The 21,607-nt window shown below is 38.5% G+C and overlaps 1 protein-coding gene across 5 annotated transcripts in view; it reads left to right on the plus strand.

Moving 5' to 3' along the window:
* Positions 1 to 252: 252 nt before the first annotated feature.
* Positions 253 to 21,607, plus strand: part of TAB2 (TGF-beta activated kinase 1 (MAP3K7) binding protein 2) — an 85,620-nt gene continuing 64,265 nt past the window's right edge. For 2 of the 5 annotated variants that reach the window (XM_086318227.1, XM_086318233.1), the window contains exon 1: positions 315 to 706. The gene's annotated coding sequence lies outside the window, so the exon portion shown is untranslated. Of the gene's footprint in view, positions 707 to 21,607 lie in introns of all 5 variants that reach the window. The other 3 variants (XM_086318228.1, XM_086318234.1, XM_086318229.1) reach the window with 3 other exon arrangements.

A 21,607-nucleotide genomic window follows, 5' to 3' on the forward strand; every position in this document is an offset into this window, starting at 1 on the left:
CTCCAGCCTTCGCAGGGCGGGCGTGGAGGCTGCGAGTGTCGGGGGAGGGGTACAGGGCGGAGAAAGAGCATCCCCTCGCCGCTGCTGCTGCTGCCGCCGCCGCCGGCCGCTCCCCCGCCACCCGACTGGGGGAAGGCCTCGTCACAGCCGCCGCCTCAGCGGCGGCTGCAGATCTCGCGGTGTTTGCCGGCGGCCGCGCCGCCATATTGTGTGACAGTATTTTGATTTGCACTGGGCTGGCGGAGCCGCGGCGAGAGCAAGCGAGAGCTGGGGGGGTGGGGGGAGGGCAGGCGAGCGCGCGGGGGGTGGGGGCCGAGGGAGGTAGGGAGGCCGAGCGAGCTGGAGCGGAGAAACGGGGAGCGGCGACGCCACCCAGCCATCGTTTTTGATCTGCAGCGGCCGCCGGCGGGGCGACCCAGCCCGACCCCCCTCCCCTCCCCCTCAGCCACGAGCGGCGGCGGCGGCGGCGGCGGCGGCCGGAGGGAGTTGGCGGCGGCGGCGGCCGATCGGAGGGGCTGAGCGGGGAGGGAGGGAGGGCTGAGGTGTCCCCCCTGCCGGGTGGAATCGGAGGCGGCGGCGGCGCTGGCGGCGGCTGTGGTGGAGGCGGCGGCGGCGGCGACGGTGGAGACGGCTGCCCTAGTGGGAGAGGCGGCGGCGGCGGCGGCCGAGGAGGAGGAGGGGGAAGCGGCGGCGGCGGCGGCGAAGGGTAAGCGGACAGCGCTGCCGGGCCTCGGCGGGACCCCCCAGTCCCGGCTCTCCCCTCATTTCCCCGCACCAGCCCCCCCCTTCATCTGGAAGGGACTCTGCCGACTCGCGAGGCCCTTGCGGGGCGTCCGCTTCTTCCCCTCACTCTTCCTCTCCTCCGCCTCCTTCCTTCCCCAGTGGCGAGGTAGAGAGGGAGGCCCCCCCAAGTCCTCCTGAGCGGCCGAGGGTGGGGAGCATCGGGTCGGGCCTGGGCTCGGGGGAGTAAATGTGTAGGGGGAGGGGGAGATTCATTGGAGTCGGGCGCCAGGAGAGCCCCGGGTGGGGGAGGGTGCCAGGGGGGTGGGGAGGGCCCCTGCCTGCACGGGTGCCCCCCGGTCCGCCCCTTTGGCATGTGTGAGATGGGGGTTGGGGGAAGGAGAACGCTTTTGGGGGAGAGTCGTGGCCCGAATCAAGATGACTTCGGGGCGAAGGGAAAGACCGAGGGAATCTGGTGGTGCTAGTGGAGGGGAGATCGTCGTTTCCCTTTCCAATATTGGTTTTCTGCAGCCTTTTTTCAAGTGGGGAGCCAGCCCTTCTGGGAACTTGTGGCCCCTAGATTTCAGTGGATAGATAATTCTAGCTTTCTGTCCGATCAGTCTCAAACCCTAAGACTGTGGTTGTGGCAGGAAGGCTGGAAGGGTCTGGGTATCGCCGAACAGGTGACAGGTGTATCTTTCTGTGGCTGATGCTGTGGGATGGCCCGAGCAGGGTAGTGTACCACAGTGTCAGAGACCGTGTGCGTTCGTATTTATGTGTTTGGCCATGTTTCATTCCATATATAGTATATTTGAGATGTTAGGTTTCCATTCTTCAAGTCAGCTTAATTGTTGTGGAGAAATTCTTCAAATGTTTCTGATAAGAGGGGTTTCCAGGAGGGTGGAGGGAATTTGCAGCTTCCCGGGGGTTTCTCAGGAGTCCGTGAATTTCGAGTCGCCAGTACGAGGCTGTTTTGAGTGCTCTATTTCATTGGAAAGTTCTTGAACACTAAGGTCGTATTTGAGGCAACAGTGAGGCAGTATAATTTTGCATCCATTTTGTCTGTTTTAGGTAGGTTTGTAAAAGTGTCAGACTATTAAGGTCAGGTTGATTCACATTTTTATGAAAGGAATCACTTTGTGCTTTAGCTCACTCTAAAGAGTATGTTGCTCATTATGCAATTTCGGATTTGGCCGGGAATTTTGGTGGGCATGGAACAGAATTTTGCTTTCAGTTTTTACACTACTACTGCTTACCACACTCCTCGTACAGTGGCAGAGTATTGACACCTTTTTAAAAATAACTGAATTCCTTGTAACAGTGAAATCGTGCTTGATTTTAATCCCAGTTTGAAACTTTAGATTTTGAAACCATTACATTTTCTAATAAAGACAGACATGCTTTTCATCTTGTTGTGCTCTTTGGCTGAGCACTTAAATTAGAAACAATGGGAGGAATTGTTAGATAAATGAGTTACAAATTTTAAAAGGGTCAAGTTTAAAAAGGATCTATAGCTTTTTTAAAAAAGTGTATGGAACAAATATATTGAATGATGGCACTATCAGCGTGTTAACAGGAAATAGAATAAAAATTCCAGTGATTCAGAACTTCTGTTGGTTTTTTTTTCCCCCTTAAATCTTACTAGTTTCTAATAGAGGGTGCTTAATATTTAAGTCTTTAAAGGATCAACTGAAAGTTGAATGTGTTAATTGGATGAGTAAGTCATCTACTGCATATACTATGTTACTTCATTTTTCTTTTGGGCAAGTGGAATATCTTTTTTTGAGTTCAACACTATTCTCAGGGAACACTGATGAAATACATGCCTTTCACTTCTCTTTAGTGAACTGTCACACAGTGCGACCTGTGCTTTTGTAACTTGTTAAGTGTGTAAACAGCCTCTCTCATCTGATAGAAATTTTCTGAAAAATGTTTTAACTTAATCTGGTCTGATTGAATTAACACCTATATTTGGTCCTCTCTTTACTGAAAAGAAGCACTTGCCTTCAACTAATGATATTATTTAAAACTTGCATATAATTATTGCATCTAATGAAATCAGGAGGTTTTTAAACTGCAAAGTAAAAATTACTCAGATCCCCAATTACATTATTACTGAGTATTGCTCATTTAGTATTAGTAACACATTACACTTGGGTAACTGTCTTAAAATGATTAGTCTTATGTCTTGACAGAAATAAAAATTTATTATACTTCTGTACATTTCTCTGTAAGGAAAATTCTTTTCTCAAAATACTATTTAGGATAAAATCGACATATGTATCTATGAACATATGGCACTGTGCAAAATAGGTGTAATGTACACCATTTACATGAAACTTTGTGGGTTTCCGTGCCAAAAAAGTCCCATGAGGAATGTGTGAATTTTCTGAAACAGTGTTTTTTTTTAATTGTATACACTCAAGACTAAAATTTTATTTTTTTAACAATTATCAACATACGTTAAAAGGCAATGTTTTACATTGTTGTAGATGTTTTGGGGAAAAAGTTCCTGATGATCTTTATAACATATAAAATTTGTGAATTAAACTATAATTCAGGAAAGCTTCAGTTCCTTTGTATCTCTACCTGGCCAGGCTCCCATGACCCAAAGGAGAACAATAGTAGCACTTTTCCATTATGTCACTTATGTCATCTTGATTTGATCCATCTAAGACGGGGACTCTGTAAAATAGAAGGATTATGAGATAATAACAGAGGCAAATGTGAAAATGGGGCAAAATAGTAATGAGGAAGAGGATAGGGGCGAAGATGCTAGTAGAGGATTAGATGAACAATTTTAGGCAACTAGGAAAATGGAGATGTGAATGGTGCTGGGTGCCAAGCACAGGAAAGTGATCATGCTGAACTGCTCTAAGGAGATTTGGTCTGAATCTTTTGACAGACTCTCACAATCTATGTGTCATATTTTTTTAAATGAGCCAATAAAAATCAAAGTGAAAGTCTAAATGAAATGCATAACTTTAATGCTGGAATGCTAGTAGTAAGTAATTTTTAATCCTCTGTATTAAGATGATAAGGATTTGGTGACTGAAATCATATGAAATCTAAACATATGTATTCATATGTTCTTACTTCTTTGCCTCTGGCTTGTATTTCCAGAATACTTATATAGTATTTTAAGATTTCATTTTTTATGGTGAATGACAGAGTGTTGTTTACTCCCTAAGTCGTGTCCAATTCTTTTGTGACCCCATGGACTGTAGTCTGCCAGACCCCACTGTCCATGGAATTCTCCAGGCAAGAATACTGGCGTGGGTTCCCATTTCCTTCTCCAGGGGGTCTTCCTGACCCAGGGATTGAACCTGCATCTCCTGTGTTGGCAGGCAGATTCTTTACCACTGAACCAAGGACGCTGACTTAATCAGAAAGCTAAAATCCCTGAGTAAGTACTCAGGGGTATCCAGTACTGTGCTTTATGTTCCCTTTGTGATATGCTTAGTCACTCAGTCATGTCGGACTGTTTGCGACCCCATGGACTGTATAGCCCACCAGGCTCCTCTGTCCATGGGATTCTCCAAGCAAGAATAATGGAATAGGTTGCCATGCCCTCCTGCAGGTGATTTTCCCAACCCAGGGATCAAACTCAGGTCTCCTGCATTGTAGGCGGATTCTTTACCATCTGAGCCACCAGGGAAGCCCATGTTCCCTCTAGTTAACTAACTACTAAACTTGCCTGTGATCTTGATAGAGTCAGAGATTAAGAATGGCTCTCTTTTTCTTAGTTTTTCTAAGTATTCCATTCCTTAAAACACATTGTTTGGTATTAAGTAGTACTTAATACTAGCCTTCAGCATTAAAGTTGCTCATTTCATTTAGACTGATTTTTATTGACTCATTTTACAAAATATGCTTAGTTTCTAATTTCTGAATCTTTTAAAGGAATGGGCTCCTGTTAAAAAGCCCAGTAAAATGTGTCAGCTGAGAAGTTGATGTTTTGGAAGGAGATAGACGTCAGAATTGCCACAAATCAAAATTGTGAATATTAATTTCAACAAAGGATTTCTATGAAAATTGATTTAAGTTTTGGCACTTTAAAAAGTGCTTTGTTTGAAGTATAATTTATGTAGACCCCAATAGAGGGTGCTTCTAAATCAAACTTTGCTGAATGTGTCTTTTGTCAATTTGCCTTAACATTTTACTTTAACAAGAAATTCTCTTGGATTTCTAATCTGTTTCAGCTCAAAATTTGATATCAAGGAAGTGGTAAATTTCTTTTGGCCTTTAATATCTTAACATTAGCCTTTTTAGTATTTCCTACATAGTAAAAGAAAAGAGAAACTAATATTTGTTGAATACCTACTGGGTGTCAAGTTTTCTGTTGGTTCACAAATATTTATTGAGCACTTACTATGTGCCAGGGCTTTTGGAGATGTTGGAGATGACAGCAGTGAATAACACAGACAGGATTTCTGTCCTCATGTAGTTTACATTTTAGTAGTGGAAGACATAATAAATGAGGAAAATCAAGTGTGTCTGGGAAAGAAAAGTACTGTGGAGAAACCTAAGACAGAAAAGGGAGTTGGGGAACAGACATTGCCTATCTGCTCTTTTAAAAACTGCATAATGGATATTATATTTGATTTCAGAAACAAAAACTCCCATACATAAATTTTTTCTTTTAAGAATATATTTCATAACTTGGGAACGACATTATGTTTATACTTCAGAGTTTTAATTAATAGCAGTTTGGTGTTGGTAGTGCTTCAGAAAGCTGCTTTTTGGCTCAATAGAAAACTTGGAGTCTGCTATACTGGTTTGAATCCTGATTTTGCTGCTTAATAGCTTTGTGATTTGAGATCAACTACAGTTTCTCAGCCTCTTTGAGCTTATTTTCATCTCTGTAGAATGAGTGTATCTATAAGGTTATGATAAATTATACATTTTATGTAAATTATCTAATTTATAGAAGGGGCTTGATAAATTGGAACTTTTTTGTCTGTTGCTTATCTGGAGTTCTGTTATAAAACAGACATAGTTGAAGTTGGTAACCCTTCCAAGAAGCTTTCACAGCACTGTGGGGGACATCGTTTAATACACGTTGTATCTGAACAGTTACCACTCTTCTCTGGTAGAAAGGTTAATTAAAACTCAGCTGTAATTTGTAGTCAAACTTTCTGGAGAGTTTGTACATGTTGTTGAATCAGTATGCTGTCAGGAGTAAACCTAGTCTTTATGATGAAGAAACATGGTGACAGATCTTATTAATGAGCTGGATATCAGCATTTTGAGAAGTAGATAAAAATATTTTATAGGCTCCGTGGAAACACCGTGAAACGTTTAGCGCAGTCTAAGTATTCAATAAATGTTCACTTTTTCTTTAATGATTATGCCTTTATTGTGTGATAGGGGTAATCCAAAGTATTCACAAAATATTAAGGAAAACTTTACAAAGAGAAAATAATGCTAATTGTGGATAAGTTTTTTGAAGAAAGAGTGGAATGGTCGATCACATTGCAGTTATTTGTTTCTCATTTTTAGCCTGGGAAATCACTCAACTGAGTTTGTCAAGGACAGACCATGTCTCATTTTCCTTTCAGGCTTGAATTCACCATATCTTCAGTGCCTGGCCTGTGCTTTGGAGCTCAAGAAATGCTTTGTGTTCAGTGCTGAACGACTCTTAGTGATAGTGTTCCTTTGTTATCACAGCTCTTTTTGGTAGTAATCACCTTCTGATTTCGAAAAGTGCTTGCGCTGGACTTAAGCCTTTAAATCTCTTGTTTTAAGCACAGACTGAGGTATCACACAGAGTCTTCCGAATGCCTTTTTTTTTTTTTCTTTCAGTTTAGCCAAAAGTTTGAAAAAAGATCCTAGAGATTAGAAGGAAGAAAAGAAATCAGTTATTTACAACTAGATTAGTATTTGTGAACCTATTCATATAAAGTTATTGACATTAAAGTAAAAAAGTGAATAGCAATTTTTAAAGCAGAGTAGAAAAAATAATTCAGGCATAATTTTACACTCTTAACCAACCTTTAAAAGACAAGTTTATCTCTTGTTTGTCTCTCTAAGGCAATTTCAATGAAACTGTAGATTTATACTGACATTATAAATTAAATGGCTCAGTCAATTTCTTACATTCTTATGATGTGGAGAATATTGGTGTTTTCACAGAAAAGGGAAAAAAATCCCACCCCACCCCACCCTTACCAGTAACCGTATTTCAAATGTTTAAATCTTAGCATCAGTCAACTTTTTCCTGTTCTGTGACAAGTTATTCTCTGCCTAATGAATACAGTAATAATTTTAGCTTTCCTAAAACTGAAAACTTCCCTAAGGTCTAAGATCTTTAGTCATTTATATAAATTATTTATATAAATTATTTCTTGGCTTAAAAAAAAGCCAAAATTTTTTTGAAGATTTATAGAAACAAATTGCTTGATATTCAAATTTGTTTTAGAAATGATCTAGAAATACCTGCAATTGAATATTTTTATACTCTTGTGGGATTTTGCTTGTTTTGAACTGTAACAAAGCCTACCACTGGAAAGGGATACTACTACAAGGTGTCAGCTTGAGTGGCTTCAGAAAGAAAGTCTTGATTATCCACAAACAGGTACAACATAGATAAGGGCATTTTAAGAATTTGTAATATTTTAATTGCCTTATTAAAGACAATGGCATTCTTGTTTCACTTAAGAAAAAAAATAAAACATAGTCCTTGTACAAGCCTCAGAAGCCAAATAATAAAGTAGAGGTTGGAACGTCCCACAGAGAGAAACAAGAGTAACAAAGTGTAGGATTTAAAAGGTTTTGGTGGAAGTACATGAATGCTGATTGTTTTTAATAAAATGATTCGAAAGAATCCATCTGTTAAAGAAAATTTGTGTCCCCTGCAACCAGCCGGTGCCCATACTTGCCACAATGTTAATAGTAAGTCAAAAGCAATATATCACATACTCTGAGGTATATTCTAGAGATTAGTGCTGTTATCAGAAACTTCAGAGTTTCTGGGGGGTTGATCTGATCATTTAACTTGTCTATTTGGCTAGTGCAGAAGACAGATTCTGGGAGAATAACAGTGGATTATTGAGGTGAAAAAGTGCAAAAAAGTAAATTTTCACTTAGTTAACTATACTTAAATAATGGGAAGCAATTTTACTCTTGGAATTTAGTTTTGTTAGGTTTTTCTTTCAGGATACTTGTTCAGTTCATTTTTCTCAACAAGTAAAATAAAAGGGAAGTAACTTCTTTATTATTTAATTTACAGTAACTCTTCAGACCAAGGATGAAATAAAACATCACCAATATTTTTTTAAATTCAATATTATTTTCTATGTCCATATTTCACATTCAGAAAACATTGTGCTAAATTTCCTGATGTTTATTACTAAATTGACTGATTTTTTTGCTTTGATTTTTTCTAAAAGTTTTTTATGTTAATTCATCAAACTGGTGGTTGTTGTAGAATATTTTGCTCTACTAATGAGTATTAATTGCTATTTGTATAAATAACATTTAACAGATTAGTAGTATACTTGTATTACACAGTTATGCTTATACTAACATTTTCCTTTCATTAGCTTTTATTGGTGGTGAGTTATCACTAGAAAATAGTTATAGAGAAGATAGTAATATAGGCAAGAAAATCTACTTTTTAGAAAGAATTCAGAACAGGGTATGTGTTGCATTTTAATTCATTGAGCACACTGTGGTAAAATTGCTTGGGTTACTTTTTAAAAGACTATTGATGACCAGATAAAATAAGCATCTGCTTTTTGGGACGCAAGCTGATGTATGAAGGGGTCACAGTTAAGTAGTCACTAGAATTGAAGAGAAAAGGTTCTCAAGGTATCTTAAGGGATCACTGTCATCAAAAGTTGGACATCAGGCACTGTGTATTTGCATTGAGAGTGATTTGGTGTTTGCCTTGTGACAAGTGGGAACCTGGACTGTACTTCCTAGGTGCTGTTTGCTGCTTTATGATGATTTTCAAAGGAAATGGAAAAAGAAACATGTGGAAATGAGGTTTCAAAACAACTTTCCATTTGCACAAAGCCAATTCTTCTTTTTTACAGATGAAAATTATTGACACCTGTTGGTTGAGCTTGATTTTTCTTTTTCTTGAGATTTTTCTAGCTGAGGTAAGGGTTGCCCTGAGTGAGACATCCTCCTTCTCTTCGTGAACACAGGTGTGAATTTATAGGATGACGGTTCAGAGCCCTTGCAGTAGCTTTGTGAATGAAATAAATCCATTGTATTCTTTTGAGGAAGGAAACTGGTTCACGGGAAAATGGAACTGGTGATCTTAGCCTAACCAAGCTGCGGAATCAGTACTTCAACTTCTGTAGGGTAGTACATGACCAAAAGAATAGAAACTCCATAGAGTTTGTTTCATATGCCTTCCATGATACACCTGTGCACAACAGCTGACTAACCCAAGAAGTCTTGCCTGATTCATCCTTTCACCCTGAGTCAACCTAATTCACCTATCCAGTAGTTTTGAATTAGTTTTGAGTCCTGCTTGTGTGCCAGGTACTTTGCTAGGTGGTGAGATTGGAAAGACGGGTAAGATATGTCCTTGCCCTCAAGGGACAGGTATACAGACTAGTATAGTACTTTAGCAAATGCAGTGACCAGGTTAGATGTAAAACACGTCAGGGATCTATAGGAGGGAGTGTCCGACCCTGTGAGGGAAGGAAAGATATGAGAGGGAGTTCTTCCTAGGAAAAGTGACACAATCTGTGTGCCAGATAGGCAAGGAAGAGGAGAATTTGGGAGAAGCAAGGCCATTTCAGTCAGAACAACATGTGTAAAGGATGGAGGTAGGAGAGGACACGCCTACTCAGTACAGTGTATTAGGTACCAGTGGTGGGTTAATCGGAAGTGAGGTGGAAAGTGAGAGGAGCATGAAAATACTTGTATAAATCTCTATAAAGTAGATTTGACTTCATCCCATAAATGATGGAATGCTTAAATTAACATTCTAGAAAGATTTCTCTGGCCCTAGAGTAGAGAATATTTAGGAGCTGGGGGTGGGGTGGAAGAGGTAGCTTTATAACCATTATTTGAGAATTGATGAAGAGATGAGTTAAGGCTGTAATTAAGGAGAAGAGTGGGTGATGAATTTGAGCATACTGAGTGTGAAGTAAGGTAAGAATCTTACACGCCCTGGCTTGAGTACCTGGGTGCAAAGTGTAATGCCTGCCAATCATCAATACAAGAACATGCCAGGGGCACAGGTGAGGAGGATATTTGAGTTCTGTTTATGGTTTTATGGTCCTATAGAGAGAGAAGAAGAAGACATCACTTTATGTGTGGGGGGAGTGGTCACAGCTGGGAAGTCTTCTCTGACTAGATGACATTTGAGCAGGTATCTGAGTGAAGTAATAAAGAGAAAACTTTCTAAATAGAGAGGTGGGAGCATGCCTGCCATGTTCTAAGAGCAAGAAGACCAGTGTGGTTGGAGTTGACAGTGGGAGAAGTGTAGATGAGATCCTAGTGAGGATGTGCTTTTCATGTAGTGCCTTTAGATTGTCGTAGGGATTTTAGTATTTAGGATGAGCTTAGAAGCCACTGAAGGATTTTAAAACATGAGCTATTTGCCTTTTCCCCTCCTCTCACTTGTTAGAATATGATTTGAGTGTGGCTATGTGTGTGTAATTCTATATTATTTTCATCTATGTAAATTCATATAATCCTCACAGTCAGGATACAGAACTAGATCTGTTCCACCAGCACAAAGAAACTCCTCTGTACTACCCAGCCTTAACCACTGATCTCTTCTCCATCACTGTAATTTTGTCACTTGGAGAGTGTTATAAAAATGGAATCATACATTGTGTGACCTTTTGAGATTGGCTTTTCTCCCTCAGCATTATACCCTTGAGATCCATTCTAGTTGTTTCTTGTATCAGTGGTTCCTTCCATTTTAATTCTAAGAAGTGTACTTTTGTGAGTGTGTGTTTTAGTTGCTCAGTCATGTCCGACTCTTTGAGACCCCATGGACTGTAGCCCACCAGGCTCCTCTGTCCATGGTGTTCTTCAGGCAAGAATAATGGAGTGGGTTGTCATTCCCTTCTCCAGGGAGGAAGTTGGAAGGGTACCATTGTATGATATACCACAATTAGTTCAGTCATTGGCTGAAGGACTTTTGTGTTTCTAGTTTGCGGCTATAAACACAAAGCTGCTATGAACAGTTTTGCAGGTAAAATACGTTTTCGTCTCTCTAGGATAAGTCCCCCTGGAGTACAGTTGCTGGGTTGTATGATAAATATATATTTAACTCTATGAGAAACTGCCACTTTTCCAGAATGGCTGAACCATTTTACACTCCCACCATCAGTGTGTAAGAGATACAATTTCTCTGCATCCTTGTCAGCATTTGATACTGTCAGGATATTTTTTATTTCAGCCATTCTAATAGATATGTAGTGATAACTCATTGTAACATTAGTTTCTAGTTCCCTAATGGTGTTGAATGTATTTGCACGTGCTTGTTTGATGTCTGTATATCCTCTGTGAAGTGTCTGTTCAGGTCTTTTGCTTATGTTCTAATGTGATTGTTTTCTTGTTGAGTTTAATGAGTTCTTTATATATTCTGGATAGAAACAGTTTGTCAAATATGTGATTTGCAAATATTTTCTCTTGGTCTGTAGCTTATCTTTTCATCTTCTTAATGGAGGCTTTTGCGAAGAAAAAGCAATTATGAAGTCTAATTTATCTTTTTTCTTTTATGAATTGTTCTTTTGTTATCAAGTCTAATATCTCCTTAACTTTAGGTTCCAAAGATATTCTCCTGTTTTCTTCTAAAAATTTTCTGAAAAGCTTTACATCTTGCATATGTAGATCTGTGATCCATTTTTACATAATTTTCACTTAAAGCTATAAAGTTTAGATTGAATTTCATTTTTTGTCTGTGAAATGATCAGCTGTTGCAAGACCACTTGTTGAAAAAAAATTACCCTTCCTCCATTGAATTAATTTTGCAACTTTGTCAAAAATCAGATGGCTGTGCTATGATGGTCTACTTCTGGATTCTCTATTCTGATCCATTGATGTTTGTGTTTATCCCTGTACTAGTATCTCATTTTCTTGATAACCATAGCTGTATGGTAAGTCCTAAAACAATTTCCCTAATTCTTCTTTTTCAGAATTGTTTTTAACTATTCCATTTCCTTTCCATGTAAAATCTAGGATCTATTTAAAAAAATGCTGGAATTTTGGTAGGAATTTCATTAAATCCTTAGATCTATTTAGGGGATATTGATATTTTAATTTTGTTAAGTCTTTCAATCCATAAACAGAGTTTATCTCTCCTTATATTTAGATTGTCTAATTTCTTTGATCAGCATTTTATAGCTTCTAACGGACACACATTTTATATATGTTTTGCTAGATTAGTACCTAGGCACTTTTTTTTTTTGAGCAGTCATAAATGATACTGTGTTTTAAATTTTGGTTTCTAGTTGTTTATCATAGTTTATAACAATGTGGTTGATTTCTGTGAGTAGATTCAGTATCCTGAGACTTAGCTAAACTAATAAATTCTAGTAATTTTTTGTGTGAGTTTTCTAATATATCTGTGAATACAGTTACATTTCTTCTTTTCCAATGAATTTTATTCCCTTTTCTGACCTTACTGCTCTGATAAATACTTACAGTACTATGTTTAGTAGGCATGGGGAGATTAGACAAGCTAGTCTTATTCCTGATCTTAGGGGAAGGCATTAAGTCTGTCACCATTAAGTACATGTTAGCTGTAGGTTTTTTGTAGGTGCCTGTCTTTTCCTCATTTGAGTTTTTATCATGACTGGGTATTGAAATTTTTCAAGTGGTTTTTCTGTGTCAATTGATACGGTCATATGGTTTTTCTTATTTAAACTGTTAACTGATGGTAACTTCCCTTTTTAAAGATTTACTGTGGCAGCTCTTTGTGGAATAAACTCTAAGGGCAGGGCAAAGATGTCAGCAGGGAAGCCATATTGGAAATTACTGCAGTTATCTAAATGAGAGCTGATAGTGGCTTGGACCACAGTAACAAGAGGAAATGGCATGAAGAGGGCAGGTTTTGGATATGTTACAAACCCTGAGTGGCAGGCAGGATATGTTGATGAATTGGATCTGAGGCATAAAAGAGCAGTCAAGGAGTACTCAGAGATTTTTGGCCTAAGCGTTTGAAAGTACAGAGTCACTGTTGACTGAGTTGGGGAAGACAGTGAAGTAACAAGTTGGGCTGGACAATCAAGAGGGTTTTTGTTTGGACATGTTAACTTTGAAAGGCCTACTAGACATTTAACTGGACCTGTCAAGTAGGTAATTTGAAATACAAAATGGAATGCAAGCAAGAAATTCAGGCTGGAAATAGAAATTAGAATCATCAGTTGAGTTGATGTATGAGAAATTACAGTGATATTTATTAAAAATTTTACCTATAACCTTTTTCTTTTTACTATATTGTTATTTAAGGTTTATTAGCAAAAAACATGATTATCCCAGCACATGAAAAACTTTGTGAAAATTCGGATTGTTTTGTTTATTAACACTGTTGCCTTATCTCACATTGAATGCACCAGAAATTATGTGATTGGGAGACAATTTGGGAGATATATGTTTATTGTAATGTGTATTTAATCATGTTTATTTGATAAGTAGATGGCTATAATAGTAGTATAGACACATGTGCCTTATTAATTTTGAGAGCTTTGTCCTAAATCTTTGTAAACAAAGTAAAAAGTTTATGCATATTGTAGACAAGTTTTGATACTATTATTAAGTGGCTGAGAGCCTCTCTGAGGCAACATTTCTTTTGTAGAGAAAACAGATAGCCAGAGAGACAGATCAAAAACAAAAATTAAAAACGAGAATGCAAAATAGATAGCAGAGACTTTTTTTTTAAGACCTTTGACTTAGAGCCAGAATTAAATTGGTAAAGGGAAAGGGTGAGCCTCAGTTTACAAACTTGATAAAAAGATATCCTCTGAGTTCCATTCAGATATGTTTTCTTCCTATTAAGGTATTCAGGAAAATGCTTTTTAAGTAGCATGACATTTTCTGTTGTAGCTAATTAATGATCTTTTCTTATTTATAATATAAATATCTCTAGCACATTATTTCCCCTATTGGAGGGTTTGCCATATTACATTATGATATTCTGTTTATTTTTCAGTTTCTCCCACTGAATAAGGTTTTACAGCATTAGTACAATGCCTTAGTACAGTAAGCTGTCTGTAAATATTTATGAATGAATGAGTGAACACACACATTACTAAAGTTTAAAGCTATTAGATTTACTTGCTTTTGAAAGTGTGTTTTTGAGATTCCACAGTGTCAATTATGGTCAAGTCTTTTCTGAGTAGTGCCCCGACTCTCTCAAGCAAACACTATACCCCCGGAAAGTACACCAAACATAGCGACACTACTAGCCCAAGGGCAGTGACAACGTGCGTTTTGCCCCTTGTTATTCGTTCTTTTTTCATAGTAATAGCGGTTTTAAAGAATCCCCCTGCCAGTGCAGGAAACACAAGAGATGCAATTTCTATCCCTGGATCGTGAAGATCCCCTGGAGGAGGAAATGAAATGGCGAAGTGAAGTGAAGTCACTCAGTCATGTCCAACTCTTTGTGACCCTGTGGACTGTAGCCCACCAGGCTGCTCTGTCCATGGGATTCTCCAGGCAAGAATACTGGAGTGGGTTGCCATTTCCTTCTGCAGGGGATCTTCCCAACCCAGGGATAGAAGCAGGCAGGTCTCCCACATTGCAGGCAGATGCTTTACCCTCTGAGCCACCAGGGAACCAACTCCAATATTCTTGCCTGGAGAATTCCATGGACATATGGAGCCTGGTGTGCTGCAGTCCATGGGGTTGCAAAGAGTTGGTCACAACTGAGTGCACAGACACACACATTGCAAAATCTAAACCTGGCCTAGACTTCTTGTATGCAGAGCATACATTGTAAATAGTAGGTTGGGCTTAGAGTTTAATTAGTCTATAGTAGTATCTCATTGGAAATTTCCTATACACATTTTAGAAGAAAGTAACTTTGATCTTCCTTTTACCTAGTCCCCCCTCACTTCCAGGTTGATGGTAGAGGTATAAGCCATGTTTCTTTTCAGTGATGATTATATATATTTTAAAAAACATTTTCCTATACCTTTTCTCCTTTGAGCTTTATAAGACAAAAATACCCTGAGCTTTTTCTGTTCCAATTCATATTTAAGCCCCAGGAGAACAGTTATTTTTGAAAGCCATAGTATTTTATTTCCAAATCTCTAGTGTGTGTTTTTTGTGTGTGTATGTTTATGTACATGTATGTATATATCTGTACATGCATGCTCAGTTGCTAAGTCATGTCTGACTCTTTGCAACCCATGGACTGCAACATGCAGGCTCCCCTGTCCATGAGATTGCCCAGGCAAGAGTACTGGAGTGGGTAGCCATTTCCTCCTCCAAGGGATCTTCCCAACTCAGTGATCAAACTCACATCTCCTGCATTGGCAGGCTGAGTCTTTACCTTTGACCCACCTGAGAAAAGAAGAAAGAAAGTGAAGTCGTTCAGTTATGTCCGATTCTGCAACCCTACGGACTGCAGACCACCAGGCTTCTCTGTCCATGGGATTCTCCAGGCAAGAATACTGGAGTGGGTTGCCATTTCCTTCTCTAGGGAATCTTCCCGAACCAGGGATCAAACCCAGGTCTCCCACATTGCAGCCAGACTCTACCGTCTGAGCCACGAGGGCCTGTCCAGCTACCTGAAAAACCATGTATATATCTGTATATACATGTATATATTGTGCTAGTCCAGGAAACATTAATGAAGTTTATAGGAAAAACGGCTTTCTTCTGATATTGTTGACACCAACATAGTCAGAATATAAATTGTTTAGTGCTCTGTTTTAGGCATTGTTGTGGAAAGACAGGGGGGCTATATAAAATAATCCTTATTTTCTCTGGGAGAGACCAGTGTGTCATCAGCTGAGGATTCTTGAGAACATTAAATGAGCAAATGTGTTATAAATCATTTGACCTAGTGCTTAGCGCATAAATAAATGATCTTACTCATTGTTACAAAATTGTAAACTATTTGTTATAAAAATAATAAACTAAAACTTTATTGTTATACCTCTTATTCATTTGACTTTCTTGGACCCGTTCCTTCTTGCATTTTATCTAACTTTTCTAACTCCTTTGTTGTAAGTTCTTGGTCTTTACGTCTCCTTTCTTCCTGTCCAGTCTCTTTTCTGTTATTCCCTAGGTCAATGTCATCGCCTTCTACTGAAATTCATTGCAGTTGAATTCTGCAAAATCTCTTACCTCTCTTAGGAAGGAAAATGACATGATCCAGCAGTGATTCAGGAACTAGAAATCTCGTTGCCACTCTGAAATATAGCTTAGAAGACCTAAGAGTGGAGTAAGCTATCAGATAAGAGATTACTGCTACTTCAGTTGTCCAGATAGCAGGGACCTGAACAAGGATGTTGTGGGAATAGAAGGGGGATTAATGCGAGATACACTTGTGGGAGTAATCAGTAGAGCTTTGCCACTGATTGTATATGGTGAGGAAAAGAATTGAAAGCCTTGAGATTTCTAGCTTCAGAATCAGTCCTGTACTATTAGTAATTAACATATAGATATATTAGTGTGTGGGAGGCAGAGGGTTGAGTTTTGGGCAAGATACTTTAGTAGCATGGCACTGTCAGACTATTCCTTTATTTGTGCCAGTCCCACCCACTCATCCTCCCCCCTCACTCACTCACTGAATTCCATTGCTATTAGTCTGAGAACTTCCCTTTAAGAAAGGTAATTTCTATCTGGTCATAATCAGCACTAGAGACTGAAATGCGTGGAGAGCAGTCTCTTGTTTCCCACCTGCATTCCCGTTGCCCTCTTTTGGAACCTTCCAAGAAGATTACTTAGAGTAATATTAACCACCATTACTACTATCACCCATCCACTTCTGGGATATTCACAGATACATTTTTTATTTTTATATAAAGTAAATGGGGCAACTTGGCTGGGCTCTCTGAAGAAAAATAAAACTTTATGAAGTGTTTGTGATTAAAACATTAATCAATGAGTAGAGTAATACCTCATTCATCTAGTATTACTGGGCAACAAATATTCTAAATAAGACAATTGAAACTTATCCCCAAATCTGTTTCCATGTAGACTTTATGTATATAGAGCTTTTAATGCTATTTTTATATATACTATGTAGATTATATATATATAAATAGCTCCAAATCTATTTCTTTATAATGTTTTATATGACTTACTGCCTTCTGAGAACATTTCTCCACCCTAACTTTACCTCCTGTTCTGTTTTTGTTCCAGAGTTTCAGAATGAGAATCAGGGGTCCCTGATTCTAGTCTATGGTCTAAAAGTAAATTCTTGTTTGAGGATCTTTTTTTTTTTTTTTTTACCATTGAATTTGTGAAATCTGAATTTGTGCCTAGCATAGAGTAGATGCTTAGTATTTTTTGAATGAATCATTGTTTAATGTCTGCTTTAGCACTCTTTCCCTGATTTATTACTTGGAATTCATCACTGCCTAGTAAATAAGTTTCTGAGTTTTTAATATAATGACTATCTAAGTTCTAATTGAGTTGAATTATTAATATTAAACTTCCTTTATGAGTCTGTTTTTGCTGCTTAGTAGAATTTTCAGTCCTCTTGATGCATTTTCTGGTCCTTAAACTTTTGAAAGAAATGATCTTCTACTACTTGGTTTATTGAGAATGAGTAAGTTAGTCACTCAGTCCTGTCAGACTCTTTGGGACCCCATGGACTGTAGTCCACCAGGCTCCTTTATCCATGGGATTCTCCAGGCAAGAGTATGGGAGTGGGTTGCCATTCCCTTCTCCAGGGGATCTTCCCAACCCAGGGATTGATCCTGGGTTTCCCACATTACAGGCAGATTCTTTAACATCTGATCCACCAGGGAAGCCCTTATGGAGAATAGTTTCTTTACTGAATACATTCTGTGGGCCTGTATTACATATAGGCAGTGCTGCTATATACAAGTATGTCACCCATGTCCCCGGGGATCTTACACTTTAGATGAAGAGACACAGAAGTGGAGCTCTAAGAGAATAATTACATTTTGGGTCATGAAGCATTGATCCACAGGTGCATTAGGAGTTCTAGGAAAAGGAGGGATCCATGTGGGCTGAAGCAGTAGAAAAAGAATGCAGAAAGGAGATGCAAACGTGAATTGCTTTTGAAAAGGTAGTTAAGATTTTGACAAGCATCCAGTGGAGAAATGACATCCTAAGATAGAGCAGTAGCGTAGTCAGGAATGAAAACAGGGTTGAACATGTTTAGACAAAGGCTAGATTTCTCTGAGTGTGGGGATTAGTGGGAAGTTAAAGTAACTAGATTTAATAGGGTTTTACTCTAGACTCTAAAACCCTGAAGAGGATCTGAGGACAGAATTTAGAGGAGTCCCTGCATTTAGATGGGAAAAAAAAGCTCTTTATATTTTTACTAACAATAACCTGTAACTGAAATTTAACCTTTCCTTCTATTATGATTTTAATCAGTAAAGCACAGTAGTATTACCAGTGCTGTGATTTTATTAGTCATAGAAAAAGCACAAATATTATGTTTACTGTTTTGACTATCTCTGAATATAGTTTAGGAGAAGGAAATGGCAACCCACTCCAGTGTTCCCTCCCTGGAGAATCCCAGGGAGCGGGAAGCCTGGTGGGCTGCTGTCTATGGGGTCGCACAGAGTCTGACACGACTGAAGCGACACAGGAGCAGCAGCAGCAGAATATAGTGTATGCAAATTACTACTTTAAAACTAGTTGTTATTAGACCCCACTGGAGTTTACATGTTGGGTGTTAGTAAAGAAGCTGATACATAAATATATCAAAAATATGGGTTCTGAAAAACACTTGGTGATTTTCAGTATAATTGATTTTCTTTGTGATCACTGATTTTATTTTACTCATTTAAAATAAAGCTGGCCTTCTTTGTAATCCTGTGTACTGTGTTTTATGTATTTCAGGTCATTCTGAGAGGCAATATGTAGCTTTTTCCCTGCCAAGTGGGAGTCCAAGGTACCAGTTCTAGTGGAACCAAACTGGAGAAGGCCTTGAAAACCACACTGAGAAGTTTTAGTTGAAGTGATAAACGGGGAGGAACCTAGTATATTTTTCATTTGTTTTTGTTGTTTTAACAAAATTGTGTATTTACTCTGTACTGTGTATTTACTCTGTGTACAGAGTAAATAGACAATTTTTAAAATTTCATCAAGTTGGAGAAAAGAGAGCCTCTTCTTAGCTTACAGTTATAGATAAACTAAACTTTAAAAGTGCACAGAAGTTCGAATATAATACCACAGACACTGTCTTTACCCTCTTATTATGTATCTGTTCCAGTATCTTAAGTTCTTGTGCAAAGCAGTGAAATACTTAGGGTGGTTATATAGGAACCTCTCTTAATCTGCTCTACTATATGTGATTGGTCAAATGTGAAGGACTTAATGGCTGGGATATAAGCTGTGGGTCTGGTCATTTTGAAGTCGGACGATTGGAATAATGTGGTAGCAGTTGGGGTGGAGCAGAATTGGCAGTTGTGGTATTTGGAAAGAACCTATAGGACTTGGTGGCAGATATGAAGGCTGAAATGCATGGAGTGGTGTTAGAGAAAGTATCAAAAGGAAAGTTAAGAACAGGACCCCTGAATTGGGCTGAATATATTGTATATTATGTAACACCCCCAGCAAAGTTTGAGGCATCACCCAGTATTTAAACACTAGTATTTCTGCAGTGGAAAATGGAAATGTTTGCAGTAAGTAAGCTAAATAAAGCCTGTAAGTAGCTTCACATCAGTTCAAAGCAGATTTTTGCCACTATCAGATGAGCTTTGACATGAAACTTAATAAAAAATCTTTTCAGAACTTTTTAGATTTTGGAACTACAGAAGTAATTGTGAGCTGTGTTGACTGTAATATCCAATAAAGAGAGTCTTAGGAGTGGTGTTTTGAGGAATGTTAGTTATTGGATGGATGAAATTTGAAGCAGTTGAGAAAAGTAAAAGAAAGCAAGAGAAAAGGTAATTTCAGTTTTCAGGTTAAAAAGAAAATTGCTATTTCTAATGAAAACGGGAAGTTGAAGAGGGGAAGCCAGTTTGGGGAAGAGTTTAAGTTTAAACTTCAGCACAATTCAGATGGAAAAAAAAATCTTGCTTTACATGAGATACCCTTTTATTTTTCATGTATTCTGTATCATGGGTAAACAAGCTTAGTAGTTTAGAAGTGTTGCAGTGGAAAATTCCCTTTTAAAATAAGCTCTTAATTTTCAGAGCCTGTAGACTCTGATGTTGAGATATGAAACTGCTTCTAGCTTGGGAGTGGTTGGAAGGGTATTCCTATATAACTAGGATTGTGGCTCTGCTTGCTAAAAAAAGAACCTGGCCAATAGACTGGAAGGAGTGGAGTAAGGTAGGGGGTCCTCTAACAGGATGCTTGTGTATGTGGCTGAATCATTAGTATGGCTGTTTTTATAATCATACGAATATATTCAGAAGTAGTAATTGCTGGAGAAGCGGTGGTAACTGACATGTTTTCAGTGCTCACCACATACCAGGCCGTATTTTAGGCCGTGTTCAGCAGACAGTCTAGTGGCATCTGTTCCTGCCTTGTAGACAAGGTTGTGGTTATCAACCTAGGTGGGAAGCATTAGGGTAGAGAGTGGTATGATTTTGATTCCCAAGTCCCCTTTAAAAATCTGGAAGATAGATAACTAATGCATGAGTTTGTGAAATTGAATGGGTTTTATCTTTATTGCCATTCTGTGACTTAAAAAAAAAAACCTTTGGTGAATGGACTCATACATTAGTATTGTCATACTAGAATATGGACAAGTATCTTTAACAAAAATGAAACAGGATCCAATAATTACTCTTGAAATTTGTTTAGTTGCTTTCTGTTTACTATATATAAATATGCTGTATAAGTGTATATTTTATGATTCATAAGTTTAAAAAGGCAAATATTGTCTTAAACTTTTATTCAAATCCTGCTAGTGACTTGTGTAAGTTGAACTTTATGTTTTTTTTCTATTAAATAAGGATGTTGGACTAAATCTCTAAGGCCCTTTCAACATTGAATTCTATGATTCTGATTGTTTAATTTTCATCAGAACAGAAAGCAGCTACTTAAAGAAGCCTCCCCTAGATTAGTACTACAAGTGTAGATAAGATACCAGAGGAAGAAGTGAAAGGAGAAATGTCATAGTTTGTACTTAAATCCTTTTGACAAACAAGAAGCACTGAAACAAGGAACCTTGGAAACTAGAAGAATGTACAGTGTTGACCAGAAAAGTTTTCAAGAAGAGCATGATCAGAAAGCATTCAAGTTAGTACTTAATTAATGAGTCAAGTTAATAAACTATAGAGGAAGGAGCCCTAGACCTGAAGTTAGAAAGCCACAACTACATTTCTGGCTCTAACTCTGCTGCTATTTGGAGTTTTGATGATCAGAAAATTACTTAATTTTTCTGAACCTTGCAAAGGAGAGTAATAAGTACCTGACCTTACTTAATGGTTTTTCATAAAAATGAAATGATATGGTAAATTAGGTGGCACTAGTGGTAAAGAACCCGCCTGACAATGCAGAAGACGCAAGAGATGCAGGTTTGATCCCTGGGTCAGGAAGATCACTTGGAAGAGGGCATGGCAACCCACTCCAGTATTGCCTGGAGAATCCCTTGGACAGAGAAAGCTGGCGGGCTACAGATCACAGAGTCAGACACAACTGAAGCGACTTAGCACACACATATGCAATAAAACTTAAAATATTTTGTGAACTTTCTTTTAAAAAGCAAAATTTAACTGAATATGTTTGAAGATGTGATTGTATTTATTTTTAAAAATATATGAATCAAGCAGCAAAGTTATTACAAAATGATAGGTAAGGA

Source organism: Bos grunniens, chromosome 9 (genome assembly GCF_055505025.1).
Source record: "Bos grunniens cultivar Pamir isolate PY7600 chromosome 9, Bosgru_T2T1.0, whole genome shotgun sequence".
Lineage (NCBI taxonomy): Eukaryota > Metazoa > Chordata > Mammalia > Artiodactyla > Bovidae > Bos > Bos grunniens.